Below are 21765 nucleotides of genomic sequence, written 5' to 3' on the forward strand. Positions count from 1 at the left end.
GTGTATATGTATATATATATATATTCTCTCTCTCTCTCTCTATATATATATATATATATATATATATATTATATGTGTGTGTATGTATGTATATATATGTATGTATATATATATATATATATATATATATATATATATATATATATAGTATATGGGTCTACTTTGATTCACTGAATGCAAGTACTGTTGGGCAAATAAAATGTATATGCCCTTTTCTCCACTGTAGTGCAATCCTGGAGTTAGTATATATAGTTGGGGGGGTTGTGTAGCCGCCCACCTACTTTTGGTTTTATATTGTTAGCTTTCAGTGAAATGAGATTCATAAATAAAACTACATATACTAACTCCAGGATCGCACTACATTGGGAAAAAGGGCATATATGTTTTATTTGCCCAACAGTACATTCAGTGAAGTGTGTTTATAGTGATTTGAGCTTTCAGCAATTTTTTTTTTAATTGAAATTCTTTGAAATGAGTTTTCAGTTAATCAAAGTAGACCCATATATATATATGTATGTGTATATGTGTGTGTATATATATATATATATATATATATATATATATATAAATATAATGTGTGTGTGTGTGTGTGTATGTATGTATGTATGTATATATATATATATATATATATATATATATATATATATATAAAACAAGGGACAAAAGCGCTAAAACTCAGTCTAATTTTTTTTCTCATGGTTCCAATTTACCGTGCCCACCAGGTTTTTGGAGAATTTAATTGTTTTACCTTGATTTCGTTGGTGGTTTTGTTCATTAGATATTGTTCCAATGAAGGCATGGCATCCTTGGTTCCGCTCAAGATTCCAGTTTTGGTGGTAATGGTGGTTCTACCAGTGGGGCCCAGTTTACAACAAACTAGATAGACTCTGAATTGGACATGATCATTCATTCTATTCCAGATTACCTCCAAATTTTAAGTCAAGCCATACAAAATGTGAATAAACAATTGCAGTTGGCTTTGCAAAAGTTTCATTCAAAGTCGCATGGAAATGATTTTACTGCTTTATTCCTTCATCCTCTGTCATTCTTCCCCCTGTACATCCAATAGTCATTGATGGGGCAGTGATAGTACAGTTGTTCATGGTGGTTTTAATGAACAGTTTCTGGACATCGATCAGCTGGTTAAGAAAGTGGATACCAACCCTTTTTCTAGTATGATATTTGGAGTCTGAGCCTGGTAATATCGCAAATGGTCCACAAGAAAACTGTATGTCTCTCATTTGTGAACTGGTAAAAAAATTATTCAAGTCTCTTAAGTCCTTTGAATATGATGTGCTATATTTACAGAGATGGGTTGATGTTAAACATTTTACTTAGGAACATGAACTCTCTAAATTTCCTATTGGGATTCTGAATACAGATTCTGTTTAACATGGTTTAATATAGTTGTTTAATAATACTGGGCTTGAGATGCTTAGACTGTTCATTACCCATTATGCACAGCAACTTTCTATTTTAATTGATGAGATTCAGAAGTTAAATGATTTGATTGTGCAATATCCCCTATTTGATTTGCATCTGAATTTATATGAGAGCATTTCTGCAAAAATTGATAAGCATGTTGCCACTTTAGTTGTGAAAAGAAACAATAAGTTAAAAAGAGATGCTGCTACATATTCTTAACTATAAAGCTTATCCCATTTATTCCGGTATCAGCACTACTGCAGATGTTAGCAGGACAGTCAGTCCTAGCAATTTGGGTAATGGAGTTAAACAGTTGGATGGTGTTTCCCATCTATTACACTGAGCACCAGCAACAGTAATTTTGATAATGTGTTACAAACAATAATAGTGGAAATGGTAATGTCCAGAATAATGCGGAAACAAATTTAAATGGAGCCAATGTACCCGTTTCCCCATTTTTTTCAGAAGGAGAATCGTGTGCATCAATCATTTTTTCCCAGAATAACAAAGGGAGCAGTGGAAGGAGGAGAGGACGAGGGAGAGGCCAAGTAAGATGAATATTGTATGTCCTATTTTCAGCCTTAGCGAACAAGTTTTTTCCCGCAGTCGAACTTTATGCTCTTTCCTACCAGACGACTGTTCTATATGGAACTTATTGTGGTTTTTAAACTCTTTCAAAATTAAATTTAAAATTAATTTTACATGATATTTGTGTTTACAATAATTAAAAGAATATTACAAAAAAACTACCAGTTTTAATCCATCCTTGATAAAAACATTACATGTGTTTGCGAAGACATGTGAAAATGATTTTGATATCTTGAGCTATTTTAAAAATAAACCTAAACAAAAACTTATTAAATTTAAATGTCAGTGAACAGAAAGTGCTGAATAATTTGATCCATTATAGATGCCTACAGTATATGAAAGCCAATAAAGGCTGTGGAGTAGTCATAACGGAGCAGTCTAAATATATTACTGAGATTACCTGCATGCTGTACACTAATAGTTATTGTAAAGTCAGTAAAAATTTTGTCATGAAATGTTATAAAGAAATTGATAGAATTTTATTTGATATGTTCAACATTGTTTGTTTGAAAATTGAAACAGATTTTCTTTTAATTGATCAGCCTGAGTTAGGCAGGTTATTTGAAATCTCCAAAATCCATAAAAATGTTTTTTCCTCCATTTTTAAGCCTATTGTATCTTCCACCAAAAATAAAACCGTCAAAATTTCTAGCTACTTGGATGGGCTACTGAGTCCTGTAGTACAGAAAAGTAGATTTTATTTGAAGGATTCATGGAATTTTCTTGAATGTCTCAGAACCTGTGAATTTACTGCTAAAGAGGAATTTATGGGAACAATAGATGTTATATCTTTTATATAAGAGCATTGATCAAAAAGAAGGGCTTGAATACATTAGATTGTATTTGGATACATTTTGTCATCTCGATCAAGTAGCTATTAATACAATTATTGTGATGCTTGATACTGTGCTTAAGAATAACTTTTTTTGAATTTAACAGTGAAGTATACCAGCAGAAAACAGATGTGGCTGTGGGGAGCCAAAGTTGTTCCATCATTTCCTAACCTACTTCTCTGTTGGTGGGAGTCTACAGTTCTTGTGGCGTTACCATTGTTTAAACATGTCATATTTTATAAGCGTTGCATAGATCTGTTTTTTATATGGGGGGAAGTGAAACTTGTGGAAGAAGTTAACTATAGTATTTCCTGGTTGTGTTTTTCTCTCGGTGGAAATGGGAAATATTATTTTTGTAGGTATTAAAGTTAATATGGATGTTGTTAACCAAAAGTTTGAAAGCTCAATTTATAGGAAGGATATTTTTAAGAATAATTAATTATTTGCATTTTTAGAGTCACTACCTTAAATGTATGAAAATGAATATTTACAGGGGACGGATAATTAGGGCTAGCCGAATGACTAGCAGTGATGAAGTTTTTTTGAAAGAAGTTGTCTTTATTACAGAGTTGTTTTTAGGGAGTCTATATTAGAACACCGAATGTTCAAAATGAGTGTTCTAATATCAACCCATTTTCAGCGAACGCTGAAAATATCGAAGAAACAGAAAACCGATTTTTTTTCTAGGGAAAGAATTTGGTTGTCCATTTCTTTTGCTTCGGTATTTTCAGCGCTGTGGTGGAAAGTTATGGGTCGGGTTCAGGTAAGTGTGCAATTGTGTGGACTTGAGGGTTATGGCGGGTTAGGCGAGTTAGGGTTATGGTGCGGGTCAGGTAAGTGTGTGATTGTGTGGACGTGATGGTTAGGGCGGGGTAGGTGAGTTAGGGTTAGGGCGCGGGTGAGGTGACTGCGATAGTAATGGACCTTAGGGTTAGGGTTTGGGTTAAGGCAAGTGGATAGTTAGTGGTGTAGGTATAGTTTAGTGTAGGGTTAGGTGTAAGAGTTTAGGTGTATGTGTGTGGATTGCTGTTTGTTTGGTGTGCTTGTGTTGTGTGTATGTGTTTTGGAACAGCAAATTTTTTCCCTATATGTTCTGTATGTTCGATATTTTAAAATTTCGATTCATAGGGTTCAATATTAGAACACTTGAAATTTTGAACGTTCGGTGTTCTAATATAGACCCGTTTTTAGGTAGGAATTATCCCCTTAATTGCTTTGATAAAATTTAAATTGAAGTGATTGGACAGTGTTCTTTCAAGTTTCCTCCTGTTGTAAAACAGGGGCTTATGGTTAACCAAATTGATATTAGTCATGTGAACATTAGCAAAGAACAGACTTTAGCATTTCCTGTTTCCATGACTGTAGACAGTCAAGAAGTTCAACCAATTAAAACAAATTTGAAATTAATAGTAGGTAATGTTGAACTAAAGAATATTATTGTGGAATCTCCATAGTTTATATATAAAAGGGCGTATAATATCAAAAAATTATTGGAAAGACATCCATTTCGGGAGCCTGACTGATTCCAAGTAAAGTTTATGGCACATTTCCATGTACCAGTTTTAAGCATTGCAGATTTATTATTAGCTTAAGTTCTATAGATTTTCAGCATTTAAATATTACGGTCAAAGCTGCTGGTAGATAATATTGTCATAGTATGAACATAGTATATTTAGCTGTTTTGCAGTTCATGCTCACATTGTTGTGTAGGAAAAAGTATTAGACACTTAAGACATTGTATCAGGGAACATGTCAAGACAATAAAAGAAAAGGAAAATGCCAGTGCTTTTTTTAAGCATAGTCTGAAATGTATCAACTTTAGGACATTTCATTTTTTTGTATTGGATCTGGTTGACATAAACTGTTTTTTGAATGGATGCGTTAATGTTTTAGAAGTCAGGGAGCTTTAAATGGCAACTTTTAATTAGGGCAGATAAATATCCCTGGTTTAAATGAGAATATCAGTATTAAATGTGTAAGACTTGCGTTATTTTAAATAGTGGTGTATGGTGTAGAGTTTTTGTTATATTTATACCTGTTGTAGTTTTATGTAAATTTAAAAGTTGAAATCATTATCATGTGGTTGATGAACATGTGACTGAAAGTTAAGAAATTTATTTATTTTGAAAGCTGGTTTGGGTGCCAGGTAGTGTTTTAATTCTGTATTTTGAACGTTTCTTATTTCTGAAGTTCCATATTTATTAAACAATGAAAGCTAAAACTTTGCCTTTTTTTAATCTTATGGTTCCAGTTTCCCGTGCCTGCCAGGTTTTGGGAGAAATCGAATATATATGTATACAAATGTTTGTGTGATGTAGATATCTATGTGTATATGTTATATAAAAATGTTTGTGCGCATATATGTGTGTGTGTGTGTCTGTGTGTGTGTGTGTATATATATATATATATATATATATATATATGTACACACACGCGTATGTGTATAAATATATATATATGTATGTGCGTGTGTGTGTATATGTACATATACTTGTATAAAACAAACACCTTGAGGTAACAGTACCACGGAGAACTGGAGTAGCAGCTGATAAAATTAATAAACTAAACCATGACGACTCACCTTTAGCGCTTTCGTTCCAGTTTTATACACGCACGTTATTAAAAAATCATCCATTTTGAAAGATGTATCAGACTCTCATCCTAATAGTGAGCATAAATTTATTTCCCATAAGTTAGGTACTTTTTCCTGCATTTCTTGTAGACAATGTAGGTTCATTAGCAACACCAGCACGATTGAGTTTCCACATATTCATAGATTTTTTTTTTAAGCTAGAGGGTACTTTAATTGTAGTATTTCTAATATAGTTTGTGGCAGTATGCAGCACATGTTCTAAGTTTTTTATGTGAGTAAAGTATTCGCCCACTTAGAATTAGAGAGCATGTCAAAGCTGTTAAGGATAAAAATAGTTTAAATGCCCTTAGTGAACATAGTTTGTATTGTAATGGCTTCAGTATGTTTCATTTTACTGTATTAGATTACATTTATGGTCAACAATATGTAAATGGGTGTAACACCATTTTAGAAATTCATGAGTTAAGGCGGCTAATTTTATTGAGAGCTGACAGCCTGGGTTGAATGAACATATTAATATTAAATGTTTACTTAAACATAAAATATTATGAAGAAAATACAACATATAGCATAAGATGTATTTTTAATATTTTATTTATTTTATTTTATTTTACATTTGTTGACCGGGCTAGTCTGGCTGGATACATATCCATTTTCAGCAGAGGCCCGAGGAGAAAAGCTCCACTAAATACTAAGTACATTACATAAAAAAAATCATTACTCTAAGAAATAGCAAAAATTGGAAGTCATAACAACACACAGAATGAAAGATAATTTCAAAGAGAAACAAGTTTACAATATGCAGTTCATTACATGTTAGCAATTGTACATAAAATGTACATACTTAAATTTGAACAGTAAAAGGAGGAGAAATGAAACGGGTAGAGATGAGAAGAGTGAAGGAGAAATAGAGTTCGTGAAAATGGTTAGTCAGGTGTACTGCAGGAACAAAGCCAATGATTTAGGTAGTACAGTTTAATTTTCTGTTTGAATTGTGGCAGGGATGTAGTCAGAGTTATGTCACTGGGTAAGAGATTCCAACTTCTACCTATTGTGTTAGTGAATAGAGAACCACCTGCTGTGTTGTTTACCTTTATTGATTTTGTCATGAGTTTACTAGAGGAGCGAAGTGAGTTAAGATTGTTGTAAGGGATTAGAAGTTGAGAGAGTATTGGGGTGTTGTCGGGGATTAGAAGTTGAGAGAGTATTGGGGTGTTGTCAGGTAGGTGTAATATGTTGTGGGCTATAGTGAGTTGAGGAATTATAAGGTAGTTTTGAAATTCGAGCCAGCCAAGTTGTTTTAGGTTTATACAATGGTGGGTCCTAAAGGGGTTACTAGTGGCGAAGCGAGCTATGTTGTTATAGCAAGTTGCAAGTTTGTTAAGATTGATTTTCTTAAGGTTTGTATAAATGGGGGAAGCATATAGGAGAGTAGATAGGAGATGAGATTGTGCAATTTTGGTCCTAGTTGCTGGGGTTAGAAAAGGTTTGATACGATATAGGGATCCAATTTTTCTGTTAACAATCTTGATGGTGTTGTTAATGTGCTGATCGAAGGAGAGATTATTGTCAATGGTTATTCCTAAGAGTTTAGTAGTTGGATCAGGTGAGATGATAGTGCCATTATTTGAGGAAATGGTAAAGTTTAAAGGGGGACCGAGTGGTGGGGAGAAGAGGAGGAGTTTTGGTTTTTTGGCATTTAGTAGAAGAAACCGTCTAGAAAACCAAGTTTCTACTGTGTTAAAGGTATTTTGGGTCAATGAGCTCAGTTCAGTAGAGGAAGGTGCTGAGCAGATAAGGGTAGAATCATCTGCATATTGTATGCAGGTTGCTTGTGGGATAGCAGTCTGAAGATCGTTAATAAAGAGGGAGAACAGAAGTGGACCAAGAATGGAGCCCTGGGGAACTCCGATGGAAATGGGCAAGAGTGATGAGATATGGTTTTCCCATATTACTGCTTGTTGTCTGTTGTTAAGATAAGATTTAAACCAATTAGTGGCTAGTTTATCACAAGAGAGAGATTCAAGAATGTTAATTAAGAGAGTGGTTGACCATGTCGAAAGCTTTAGAGATCAATGAAAAGAGCGGAAGAGAGTATTGTTGTTTCGATTTTTGTTGATAGTATCTACAAAGGATAGAAGGGCAGTGGTGGTACTGTGGTGGGGTCTGAAACCATGCTGGCAGTTTGCTATTATGCTGTGAAGAGAGAGATAGTGTACAAGTTGCTGATGAGTACATTTTTCCATGATTTTTGCTAGGGGTGAGAGAAGGGCAATTGATCTAAAGTTGGAAAGGTCAAGGGAGTTACCACCTTTATGCAGTGGGATAATATAGGAGACTTTCCAGATATCAGGGATGGTTCCTTCTTGGATAGTTCTGTTGATAAGTAAGGATATAGGATATGCAATTTCTTTGGCAGCTTTCTGAAGGAAAAGAGAAGGGAGCTTGTCAGCAGAAGGGGTACAGGGTTTCAGTTTGTGAATGAGTTTGTAGATGAAAGAGGTAGATGTAGGTTTTAGAGAGAAGAGGTAGATATAGGTTTTAGAGAGAAGTTGAAGGAGGAGGTAGTTATGTTAGTTGGTATATGAGAGTTGTTAGGGTTCATTTGTTTGGCTAGGGATTGAATAGTTTCAGAGAAAAAAAAGAGTTGAAAGCATTAGCAGTCTGGAGAGGGGTTTCTGGGTCAGCATTTAGAGGGGAAGGAGTTTTAGCAGTTCCTGGGGAAAGAAGTCTATTTACTGATGACCAGAACTGTTTAGAGATTATTTTTAATATGTATTATGTTTACAGATATGTTGATTTTTAAAGGCTACAGTGCATAGAGTTATTTAAATTTAGGATGTGATGTCACAAAGTTTTATGATAATGTGAGTTGATTGGTTATTGCTCTGATTTTGGAAGGATATTTAAACTGGTGGCTTTAAAATAAACGTGTCCTTCTATTCTCATGTTGCAGTATTAATAACCTTGGGGCTTTGCTGCCTGCAGCACCGGACATCCAGCCAGTATACCAAAGTCTTTGAAACGGGTACATGCGACGTTGCATGCAGGGTCCATAAACTGACATAGGCTATATCTGTGATGTCTGCACGTACCCAACTCAGAACGTGTGATGTCACAAAGTTTTATGATAATGTGAGTTGATTGGTTATTGCTCTGATTTTGGAAGGATATTTAAACTGGTGGCTTTAAAATAAACGTGTCCTTCTATTCTCATGTTGCAGTATTAATAACCTTGGGGCTTTGCTGCCTGCAGCACCGGACATCCAGCCAGTATACCAAAGTCTTTGAAACGGGTACATGCGACGTTGCATGCAGGGTCCATAAACTGACATAGGCTATATCTGTGATGTCTGCACGTACCCAACTCAGAACATTTCTGCCACAGTGTGTTTTAGATGTCTGATCGCCATTCTTGGATATCCGGCGTTTGTTTGACTTCGGCCACCCATTTTCAACGATTGTTTTCCAGCTGTCCATACTGAGATCACTACCCTTGTGGGATTTTTTTTGTTTCTTTGCCTTTTTCAGATGCACATGTCATCTAGAAATGGAAAGTGTGCTTGTGGAAGACAAATTCCACATAAGGACACACACAAGCTATGCTTATTTTGTCTAGGGGCTGGTCATGATTACAAGTCCTGTGACATTTGCCAATCTTTTGTTCCCAAAACCCTTAGAAGTTATTTGACAGCCTTAAATCTTTAAGGGAATCGGCGTCTCCTACTTTTGACGTCCAGAATGGAAGGTGGAGCGGGCACCTCCAAGGAGCTGCCTAGGAAGGAGGCCAAGAAAGTTAGGCCTGACGCCCAAGCTGTGCCTCAGTTGTCCTGTAAGATTCTCAAGGCGAGTGTCAGCCCAGGATGGCTCTGGACGTCGGGTATTTCGCTGCATCTGGGAAGTAAAATGGAAGCCTGTTCAGCAGATACCCAGAGTACGTCCACTGAGGTTTTGCAACCATCAGAGCCTGATGGTGAGGGGGAACCATGGCTCGTGGCTTCGGAGGGGCCTACTACTGCCTTGCCATCCACTATAACATTTGCACCCAGGCCTACTACTGCTCCTTCTACCTCTTTAAAAAGAAAACAGAAGGAGAAAGACAGCACAAAAGACCCTACTCCTCCCTGGGAGACCTTTTCCCAGACTCTGTTCAATGCCTTTCAGGATGTTCTTCGTGTTTCACTGTTGCAGTCATTACATTTGGGTAATCTGCTGGCAGGTTGCCCTCAGTCAGCCTGATTAACAAAGTCTTGGGTCCTGCGTCTGTTGCTGTCCCTTTTTCCATGACGTCAGGTCGTCAGGGGTATAAAACATGCAGCCGACTCCATTACATTAGTCTTTCTTGCTGTGCGGTGCCTGAAGCAGAAGCAGTTCGCAAGTACCGGTCGGACGACTCCTGAAATTTTCGTTTGAGTTTCAGATCCAAAGTCTTCAACTAAAAACCTAAGTACCCCGTTGGGGAAACTTTTTCTTTCTCCTTACCGATGTCAGTAAAAGTTAATAATTGCATTACTTGTAGGAAGCAAATACCTCATAAGGATTTCCATTTGTACTGTATTTCTTGCCTAGGCACTGACCACAACGTACCTTGCTGTTGGTTCTGTGCTTTATTTAATCAATGCACTATTAAACGTCCGTACATTTTTGCTTCTAAATATTTTGGCTCACGCTTTAATTATCCAGAAATGTCATCGGTTAGCAATCCGACTACCGAAATACCTAAAAAATGCAAAGAAAAAGACATAGACAGGCCGTTGAGGTCCAAAACTGCTGACGACGCTTCTCCTAAGCCAGTCGCCAGTTCGCCGGTACTCATTGAGGCACTTTTGCAGCCCCTGATACCCACTAATTCTGATTTGCAGGCCTCTACTGAGACCCATTCGGAGTCCGGTGTGCCGCGAGATGCTTCAATTATGGAACCCGCGGATGTCTCTACCTTGGATGGGTCCGGAGCCGCTATGCAGGCACCAGCTTCTGAGGGTGTTTTCAGGCCTACTAATTTGTATATTAGACCGATGCCGTCTTCAAAACTAAGGCCAAAATCTCGACCTATGTCTAAAAAAAGAATGCCTAGGCCACATGTGCAGGCCCCTGTGCCTAAGAAACAAATGATCAAAATGGCTGAAGATTTAATTACTTCAGGGGTAGTCAACCCCCCGCCCCCTTCTAAGAGGCCTAGGCAAGATAAAGACTATGAATCTTCTGAACAGGATTCTGTTTCTTCTTATTCTTCTAATGAACAGGAATTGTCTGTACCTACTTATGGGGACTCTGATGCAGAAGATTCCATTCCTTCTACCTCTCCCCCTGAGGATTTTTCTTTTGGGGAAACTTTGTATACCTTAATGGAACATTTCCACTGGGAAAGTCAGGATTTTTCTGAATCTAAAAAGAGACTTTGGGATTTTCTTCTTCTTCCTCGGCATAGGCCTTTGGCTATACCTCCTGTTCTAGACATTGTTGATGATGTTTTTTCAGAATCTAGTATGGCTCCTGATTCTCTGCCTCCGGCTCCTTGTAAGTCAGACAGTTACTACAGGATGTTCATCGTGCATACAGCTGCAGTCATAACAGATGGGTTCTCCTGCCGTCAGGCGGGTCCTCGGTCGGCCGAATTCCAAAGTCTAGGTCCGGCGTCGGTTGTCGTCGCTTCTTCCCTGATGTCAGTGTGACAGGGGTATAAAGGAACCAGCCGACGCCATTTTCTTCAGTCTTTCTTGCCGCGCGGTGCCCGAAGCAGAAGCAGTTCGCAAGTGCCGGTCGGCCAGCTCCTGAAATTACGAAAATTTGGAAACTGAAGTCTTCTTGAAAGCTAAGTACCCCGTTGGGGAAACTTTTCTTGCCTCAGACCGATGTCAGACAAACTTAATAATTGTATTTCATGTGGGAAGCAAATACAGCATAAGGATTTCCATTCCCTCTGTGTACCTTGTTTAGGCCCAGACCACGACGTCTCGGTCTGTCGCTTTTGTGCAACATTCAACAAACGCACCATTAAGCATCGGGCGGAGTTCGCCCAGCATTATTTTGGAAAAACATTTAACTATATTATGTCGTCGGATACTTCGACTCCAGTTTTGTTTAAAAAACGCAAAGATAAGGACCGACACACGAGGTCCGCGGCCTCTACCGACACCACGCCAAAGCCGACTACACGTGGTCCGGTTCTTAGCGAGGCGCCTACGCAGCCCCTGACTACCGACGACCCTTCATTGGCAGTGTCTCCTGTGCCCGAGGTCGCAGGCTCCTCGGCCCACACCCCGACTACAGATACCGAAGCCACTCCTGGCGTCGAACCTCAAAATGTGGACAGGTCTACCTCCACTCAAGGTGTCTTCAGACCTTCCTCTTCTTTTTCCATTAAGGCTTTCACTAAATCTAAAGCAGCCATGCATTCTAAGAGACAAGCTACACAGGGCCCATCTCCAGGCCCCATGCCTAAAAAACAGATGCTTAAAATGGCTGAGGATTTAAATACTCTTATCAGGGGTTCTCAACCCCCACCGGACAAAAGGTCCAGAGTGGAGGAAGAATCCCCCTCCTCTGATCAGGGCTCCATTATTTCAGAGCACTCTGATGATCAGGAACATTCTTACTCCCCTTTTGAAGACTCTGATGCAGAGGAGTCCATTCCTTCTGTATCCCCCCCCAGAGGATTATTCATTTGGGGAAACTTTGCATACCTTAAGGGAACACTTCCACTGGGAAGGCCAAGATTATTCAGATTCCAAGAAAAGGCTTAGGGAATTTCTCTTGCTACCTCAGCACAGGCCTCTGGCTATACCTCCCGTCTTGGACATCCTAGATGATGTTTACTCGGAGGCCTGCCTTAACCAGGATTCTCTGCTTCCAGCCCCAGTCAAGCCTGATAGGTACTACAGGGTTCCTGACTCACACCAATTTCTATACAAAAGCCATACTGCTGACCCAGAAACCATCCCACAGGGCCCCAGGGGAATTAAGGCCTCCACTGCTAAAAATCCATTACCTTCCGAGAGAGATTCCAGATCCTTAGAAAGGTGGGGAAAAAAGGTATATACCTCGGCTACCTTAACCATGAGGGCCTTAAACTGTCAGTTCCATATGCTAAAATACCAACAGGTTTTGTTATCACAATTGAAAAGTAAAATGTCACAACCTGAACAACCAGACTTGAAGGAGTTGCAGAATTTGATGCATAGTGCAGAGCAAGTGGGTAAGCATACCTTACAATGTGGTTTTGATGCTCTAGAGGCCTCATGTAGAGCTGCTGTTACAGGATCAGTCATACGTAGACATGCCTGGCTCAAGGAACAAACCTTGCCTGATCATGTCAAAGCTAAATTACTAGATGCCCCTCTACAAAAGGATATATTATTTGGTGCTAATGCTGAGGAGGTATTAAGGAAAATGGAGGAAAGCGCTAAATCAATGCAAACTGTGAAAGATTTTCTACAGGTACAACCCCCATGTTTCAGTAGAAATTGGCCTTCCAAAAATTGGTCCTTTCCAGCCACGGACAGACCCCAAAGAGGTAGATACAGGCGCTCGAGGGGCAGAGGACAATTCCAAGGATCGTTTAGAGGCAGACAATGGCAAACTCCTACACAAAGAGGTGGTGAGGATAACTCGCAATCATTCGGAAAGCAAGCCCAATGACTTTCCCCTTTGCATGCCAAGCAAGACTCAAATGGCAGCACCCTTAGGAGGAAAACTGGCATTATTTTCAAAAAATTGGCATATTGTCACAAAAGGCAAATGGATCCTGGACATTATAAACAGAGGCTACAGATTCCATTTTCACACCCTTCCAAAAATGAGAGGCATGCCAGACCTGCCACACAATCAAAGGGCAGAGGCACAAAGGCAAATTACAGATCTTATAGACATGGAGAACAAACTGTTAAAAACCTGGAAACAAGCAAACAAACTGGTACAACAAGAGGTCCTGGTCAAAGCAAAGCCCAAAGCACAAAGTAATATTCCTTAATGCAAATTTATTGTGGAAAGACAACAAGCGTTTTCGCTACTCCAAAAGAGAGAAGCTTCATCAGAGAAGTACAAAAAGGGCACCAAAACCTTTTTGAACCTAAGTAGCAGTTGGTACATTAGTGTACCAACTGCTACTTAGGTTCAAAAAGGTTTTTTGCCCCTTTGTACTTCTGTGATGCTTCTTCTTTGGAGTAGCAGCGCTTTGTTGTCTTTCCACAATAAATTTGCGTTAAGGAATATTACTTTGTGCTTTGGGCTTTGCTTTGACCAGGACCTCTTGTTGTACCAGATCTTATAGACATGAAAGCTATTCAAGAGGTACCTACGCACGAACAAGCTCAAGGTTTTTATTCCAGACTATTCCTGGTACCAAGGAAGGGAAAAGATTGGAGACCTATTCTGGACCTATCCATCCTAAACACATTTCTACTTGTACCAAAATTCAAGATGCTCACTCTACAGCAGCTTCTTCCCATGCTGGGCAAGGAGTCTTGGCTGGTAACATTGGACCTCAAGGAGGCATAACTGCATGTCCCAATCAGACAAAATTTCAGAAGATACCTCAGATTTCTTGCAGGTTCAACCCATTATCAATTCTCTGCATTGCCCTTTGGCTTATCTACTGCGCCCAGAGTATTCACGAAATGCCTGGCATCAGTAATTGCCTACTGCAGACTTCAAGGGATACAAATATACCCCTATTTAGACGACTGCCTGATCCAAGCGGACAGCAAGCACATTCTTCTGAAACATCTGACTTATGTAATAATGTTGTTGAACTCTCTGGGATACACAGTCAACAAAAAGAAATCAAGGCTAATACCCTCTCGAAAGATAATTTTCCTGGGTGCCAACTTGGACACAAACACCCAGATGGCCTACCTCACGCCAGAGAAGCAGGGGCAACTAACTCAATACTTCAGAACACTAGCAAATTGCACCAGGCTGACTGCAAGGAAAATTCTGCAGGCTCTGGGATTCATGGCATCTTGCATCTTTCTAATCCCATGTGCAAAGCTGCATATGAGAAAACTTCAATGGTACCTGAAAAACCTATGGTCTCAACACAGCCACAGTTTGGAAACAATAATACCACTTATTCCATGTCTACAAAAGGAATTTCTGTGGTGGGCTCAAGCATGCCAAACAAACACAGGTCTTCCATTCAGCAAGCCTCAAACAAATCAAGTCATCACAACAGACGCCTCGGACTACGCCTGGGGGGCGCACATGGCAGATCGGTGCATTCAGGGCAAATGGTCCCAAAAAGAAAAGCACCTTCACATCAATCAAAAGGAAATGCTAGCAGTAATAAATGCTATTATAGCTTTCAAAGACCTTCTGCAACCAGGTCAACTATTGATAAGAACGGACAACACCACAGTTATGTGGTACATAAACAAACAGGGAGGAACACATTCATACCACCTATGCAGACTGGCCATGTCCCTTTGGAACATGGCCATGGACTTTCAAATTGAACTACAAGCACAGTACTTGCCAGGCAAGGAAAACACGCTGGCAGACAACCTAAGCAGAAATATGACAGACCCACACGAATGGAAGTTGCATCCAAAAGATTTTACAGAAATAATCCAAGCATGGGGAAGGCCAAACATAGATCTCTTTGCCTCCCACAAAAATCACCAATTGACAAAATTCTGCTCGAGGATTTTCCATCCAAAGGCCTGGAGAGTGGACGCTCTCTCTTTCAGTTGGACATCAATGACAGTTTATGCCTTCCCACCTCTTCCTCTGCTGCCCAAAGTTCTATGGAAAACCAGAGCAGACAGACCAAAGATGATTCTCATTGCTCCAGACTGGCCAAGACAACACTGGCACCCACTCCTGAGGAGCCTGACGCATTCCCCACCATGGACCCTGCCTCTAATGCCTCTTCTCCTGACTCAGCACAGCTTCAAAACTCTTCACAGCCAGCTAAAAACACTCAATCTAGCCGCATGGAAGATTCCTTAGCATCACAACAGACCCTACTCTCCAAGAAGGTGCAGGATGTCATTTTGGAGGCTAGAAGGCCATCAACTAGAAAAGCTTACTCCGCAAAATGGAAACGGTTTTGTGTCTGGAATGAGAAAAAGGGTCAGGATCCTGGAAAACTGAATTTACCTCAAATACTACAGTATCTAGCTGAGCTGCTAAGCAGTGGACTTTCATTCTCCTCCATCAAAATCCATGCCTCAGCCATTTCTGCAGAATACAACACTGATCCACCCTTATTCTCTCACCCTCTCTTAAGACAGTTCCTCAGAGGGGCTAAGAATCTAAGACCCCAAGGAAACAACCAATACCTGCTTGGGATCTCAATTTCATTCTGGAAAAACTGACCTTGCCTCCCTTTGAGCCAGCTGCCTCATCAGATTTGCAATATTTATCCTGGAAAACAGCTTTCCTTCTGGCTATTACCTCAGCTCGTAGAGTTTCAGAACTACAAGCTCTCATGGCTGTGCAGCCTTTTATCATCTTCCATCGGGACAGAGTTTCCTTACGAACCAACCCGTCCTTTATGCCTAAAGTGGTATCCAGGGTAGCTTTGAATCAGGCCATACACTTACCTACCTTTTATCCTAATCCTCAAAACAAAGGGGAGAGATTACTACATTCCTTGGACATCCACAGACAACTGCGTTATTATTTGGACAGAACAAAGCCTTTCAGAAAATCAGAACAGCTCTTTGTGTCCTATGCTGTAGGTGCTCAAGGAAAGCCAATTTCCAAACAGACAATCTCAAAATGGATAGCCCACTGCATACGCTTTTGCTATTCTTTTCATGGCAAAACTGTACCTACAGGCATCAGATCTCACTCCACAAGGGCCACAGCTACCTCCGCAGCTTTCCTCAGAGGAGTTCCTACCAAAGATATTTTGGAAGCAGCCACTTGGAGTTCTGTGCATACCTTCTCCAAGCACTACCACCTACTATTATACTCCAAAACTAGAGCAGGCTTTGCCACTGCAGTCTTGCAGGGCATCCTGGCTCCACCTAGTGCCTACCACCCCTTTCTTAGCTTTGGGATTCTACCCATCTGTTATGACTGCAGCTGTATGCACGATGAACATAGTACAGTTTTGTACCTACCATAAATGTAGATGTTCGAGTGCTTATACAGCTGCAGTCCAGGTTTCCCTCCCTCCCCTCTTGGGACAGGCCTATTGGCTAACACCTCCTCATACAACTTGATTGGGGGGATATTCATTTATGGTGTATTTGCTTGCAACTACTGTATTTTGATTATATTGCATTGCTTTATTACACAAATTTATGTGTTGCCTTCCTTTTGGGGGCACCTGACATCTGGGGCAAGAAAAACTGAAGAAAATGGCGTTGGCTGGTTCCTTTATACCCCTGTCGCACTGACGTCAGGGAAGAAGCGACGACAACCGACGCCGGACCTAGACTTTGGAATTCGGTCGACCGAGGACCCGCCTGATGGCAGGAGAACCCATCTGTTATGACTGCAGCTGTATAAGCACTCGAGCATCTACATTTATGGTAGGTACAAAACTGTACTGTTCCTGACTCCCACAAATTCTTTTTCAAAAATCCTATTGTGGATCCTGAAACCATTTCTACTGCTAGAAATCCTACCCCTTCTGATAGAGATTCCAGGGTGCTAGATAGATGGTGTAAGAAGGTTTACACTTCTGCAACCTTGGCAATCAGGGCTTTAAACTGTCAATTTCATATGCTTAAATATCAACAGCGTATCATGGGACTGCTTAAACAGAAAATGATGTTCATTTCTGATTGTGTGGAAAATAAAGATTTACAGGATCTATTGCATTTAGCTGAACAAGTTGGAAAACATACTTTGCCATGGTTTTGATTCTTTGGAGTCCTCTTGCAGGGCTGCTGTAACTGGGTCTGTGCTAAGAAGGCATGCTTGGCTCAAAGAGCAAACTCTGCCTGATCATGTTAAAGCAAAATTGTTGGATGCTCCTTTACAACAGGACCGTCTCTTTAGTAATAAGGCTGAAGAAGTTCTAAAAAAGATGGAAAATAAAGCTAAATCTTTGCAAAATGTGAAAATTTTCTTACAAGTGCAACCTCCAAGATTTAGTAGGCACTGGCCTACTAAGAACTGGTCCCTTACAGTTCCTTCAAGAGCCACTCAAGTCAAACCCAGACATTCCAAAGGCACCAGGTTTCAGTCCCAAGGGACTTTCAGAACAAAACAATGGGGTGCCTCCTCTTCCAAATCTGGAAACAAGACACCTCCCTATGGTAAACCGTCTCAATGACTTCCCTTTACACTTACCAAGCACTTACCTTTTAGCCGCCCCTTTGGGGGGAAAATTGGCTCTTCATGCAAGAAACTGGCAACTTGTAACCCAGGACAAATGGGGTTTAAATATAGTATCCCAGGGATACAGATTTCAATTCCACACATTGCCAATTCCAAACGGATGGCCAGACCTGCCCCCAAATCAGTGGGCAGAGGCCCAGAAACAAGTACTTTCCCTCATGAGCATGCGGGCGATTCAACCAGTACCAGAAGAGGAAAAGGGACAAGGTTTGTATTCAAGACTTTTCTTGGTACCCAGAAAAGACAAATCATGGCGTCCAGTTCTGGACTTACCTACTCCAAACACCTTTCTGGACATTCCAAAATTCAAGATCCTGACTCCTTACCAGTTACTTCCTATGCTAGGCAAAGATGCCTGGTTGGCAACTCTAGATTTAAGAGAGGCTTATCTGCATATCCCAGTCAGAGAATCCTGCAGAAGATACCTCCACTTCAAAGCAGGCTACTTGCATTACCAGTTCTCTGCACTGCCCTTTGGCTTATCTACTGCGTCCAGGGTCTTTACAAAGTGCCTGGCTCCAGTAATTGCATTTTGCAAATATATCCATACCTGGACGATTGTCTAATTCAGGCAGAAAACAGGGACATTCTTCTACAACATCTGGCGTTTGTAAAAAGGGTTGTAACTTGTCTAGGGTACACTATAAACGAAAAGAAATCACAACTGGTACCCTCTCAAAAGATTACATTCCTGGGTGCAAGCTTGAATACAACTGCCCAGATGACTTTCCTTACGCCAGAAAAGCAAATTCATTTGGTGACTTACTTCAAACAGGTGGCCACAAAAACCCTGCTATCTGCAAGACAAATTCTGCAAACCTTGGGGTTCATGGCCTCCTGCATTCTTCTAATTCCATATGCAAGACTGCATATGAGGAAACTTCAGTGGTACTTAAAAAGTTAATGGAGTCAACATTGTCACAGCCTGGAAACAATGATTCCTATCATACCTTGCCTGCAACTAGAGTTCCTATGGTGGGCAGAGGCCTGCCACCAAAACAAGGGACTGTCATTCACACCACCCCCTGCCACCCAGACCCTAACTACAGAAGCATCAGACTATGCTTGGGGGTGTTCATCTGGCAGGGAAGTGCATTCAGGGCAAATGGAGCCCAAATTAAATGCACCTTCATATCAATCAAAAATAAATGTTAGCTGTACAGAATGCACTTGACAGCCTTCAAGGACTACCTTCATCCAGGACAATTAATGATAAAGACAGACAACACCACAGTTATGTGGTACATAAACAAGCAGGGGGGTACATATTCCTACCCCCATTGCAGACTAGCCATGGCATTGTGGAACACGGCCTTGACCTATCAAGTACAACTACAAGCTCAATTCCTGCCAGGAAAGCTGAATACTCTGGCAGTCGAACTAAGCAGAAATCTCATGAACTCTCATGAATGGAAAATGGAACCATGGATTTTCAGCATGTTAACACGCAAATGGGGGAGCCCAGACATAGATCTTTTTGTCTCATCCCAGAACTAGCAGTTGGACAAATTTTGCACTCATCACAAAAAAGCCTGAAAAGTGGATGCTCTGTCCTTCAGCTGGAAAAACCTATCGGTCTATGCCTTCCCCCTCTGCCTCTGCTGTCCAAAGTTCTACTAAAAGTCAAACAGGACAAACCAAAAATTATTTTGATTGCTCCAGACTGGCCTCGCCAACACTGGTACCCACTCCTGCGCAGTGCGTCTCACCTTCCACCATGGCACCTGCCTCAGACACCTTACTTACTGTCTCAGCAGAACAACCAAACTCTGCACACGCAGCTCCAAACTTTGAATCCTGCAGTGTGGCTAATCACCTAAATTCACCCTTGGCATCCCTCAGCAAACCTGTGATGGATGTCATTTTGGAGGCGAGAAGACGTAGTACTAGAAAATCTTATGCTGACAAATGGAAGAGATTCTGTGCCTGAAATCAGTCTCAAGGGATCAGCACAGCAGTGCCCAACATTCCTCAGATTTTGCAGTACTTAACTGAGATGCTTCACAAGGGCCTGTCCTTTTCTTCCATAAAAATCCATGCCTCAGCCATTTCAGCTCATTACAACACCGAACCTCCCCTCTTCTCTCATCCTCTGCTAAAGCAGTATCTCAGAGGGGGCCAAAAACGTAAGACCACCCAGGAGAGCTCCAACCCCTGCTTGGGACCTCAGTTTTGTATTGGAGAAGCTCACTCTCCCTCCTTTCGAGTCGGCTGCTACTGCAGACTTAAATTTTCTCTCCTGGAAAACAGCTTTCCTGTTAGCAGTCACTTCAGCTAGAAGGATTTCCGAATTACAGGCTCTTATGGCAGCGGAGCCTTTCATCATTTTCCATGCAGACAGGCTATCTCTCAGGACCAAGCTATCCATCATGCCTAAGGTGGTATCCAGCGTGGCTCTTAATCCTACCATTCATAATCCACAGAACAAGGGGGAGCGGATTCTGCATTCACTGAATGTACACAGACAAGTTAGATTTTACTTAAACAGGACTAAATCTCAAAGAAAATCTGAACAACTGCTGGTGGCATTTGCTGCAGGGGCAGAGGGAAAGGGTATTTCAAAGCAAACCATTTCCAAATGGATAAGCCATTGTTTTCATTTCTGCTATATGCACCACCGAAAAACTATCCCCCAGGGGATCAGATCCCATTCCACCAGGGCTGCATTTACTTCAACAGCCTTTCTCAGAGGTGTTCCTACCAGGGACATTCTAGAAGCTGCTACCTGGAGCTCAGTTTATACTTTCACCAAACATTACCATTTACTACTTTTCTCTAAATCCAGAGCTGGTTTTGCCACTGCTGTCCTGCAGGGCCTTATAGCTGGTCCTAATGCTGTATAATTCCCTCCACCCAACCATAGCTTTGGGATCTACCCAAATGTAATGACTGCAACATTGAAACACGAAGAACATAGTACAGTTGTGTACAGTTAGCATAAATGTAGATGTTCAGGTGTATTCACTGTTGCAGTCCTGGTTACCCACCCTCCAGCCCCCTGTTTTTCTCTGGCTATACCTCTACTTTCTTTAACTATGCTTAAAAGCTCTTTTGGTGTATTTGCTTTTGGTTTGAGGTATGTTTTTTTGTGTTTTTAAATTTATTTGCTCCCCATTTGGGGGCACCTGACGTCTGGGGCAAGAAAATCTAATGTAATGGTGTCTGCTGCATGTTTTATATCCCTGACGACCTGACGTCACGGAAGAAGGGGCAACCAATGCAGGACCCAAGACTTTGTTAATCAGGCCGATTGAGGGCAACCTGCCAGTAGATTACCCAAATGTAAGGACTGCAACAGTGAATACACTCGAACATCTACATTTATGGTAAGTGTACACAACTGTACTTTCTCTAGACCCAGATTCTCCAGTCAGGTCTACCAGTTGTAAGTACTAATCTGAGGAAGAGTCTTCCTTCTCAGATGGTCTTTAACTTGCTGCTCTCAGATTGAATCCCCTAAGGATTTTATAACTCCAGAAGAAGAAGAAGTGTCCCTCACTCCTGACTCCCCTAGAGAAGATTTCTCCTTTGGGGATACCATTTCCCTGCTTGGGCAACATTTCAAGTGGGAGCCGTCAGCTGTTTCTGAAACTAAAAATAGATGCTTTGAAGGCTTGTAGATGGAGAAGCCCTCAGCATCTGCAGTTTCACCTTTGCTTCCAGCATGCTTTTTCTGCTGCCTCTCAGAGCCCAGAGTCAGTCTCCTGCTTCTAAGAGACCAGACAGATTTTATAAAGTGTCTGCAAAGGAGCCATACCCTTTCAAGAACCCTCCAGCAGACCCTGTAGTTATTGCAGTGTCAGCTGATAAGTCCTCTAGGTAACTATCTTCCTCTTCCCTTTTCCCTACTAATAAAGACAGTAAATTTATGGGCAGGTTGGGGAAGAAAAAATATATACCTATTCCACCTTGGCCATTAGAGCTATTAATTATCAGACCCACATGGCCAAGTTTGTTTTAGAGTTCCTGACCAAGGCCTCTTTTGTCTGAGGATGTTCATCGTGTTTCACTGTTGCAGTCATCACTGTA

The 21765-nt window shown here is 40.8% G+C and overlaps 1 protein-coding gene across 5 annotated transcripts in view; it reads left to right on the plus strand.

Moving 5' to 3' along the window:
• The window catches only part of ZMYND11 (zinc finger MYND-type containing 11), a 1778022-nt gene that overhangs the window by 480782 nt on the left and 1275475 nt on the right, over positions 1-21765 (plus strand). For 3 of the 5 annotated variants that reach the window (XM_044064681.1, XM_044064682.1, XM_044064678.1), the window contains one exon: positions 1891-1987. The exons of 1 other annotated variant lie outside the window; for it this stretch is intronic. The gene's annotated coding sequence lies outside the window, so the exon portion shown is untranslated. The remainder of the gene's footprint in view (positions 1-1890; positions 1988-21765) is intronic. One more of the 5 variants, XM_044064680.1, reaches the window with a different exon arrangement.

This window comes from Protopterus annectens, chromosome 3.part0 (genome assembly GCF_019279795.1).
Source record: "Protopterus annectens isolate FY-2018-M chromosome 3.part0, PAN1.0, whole genome shotgun sequence".
Lineage (NCBI taxonomy): Eukaryota > Metazoa > Chordata > Ceratodontiformes > Protopteridae > Protopterus > Protopterus annectens.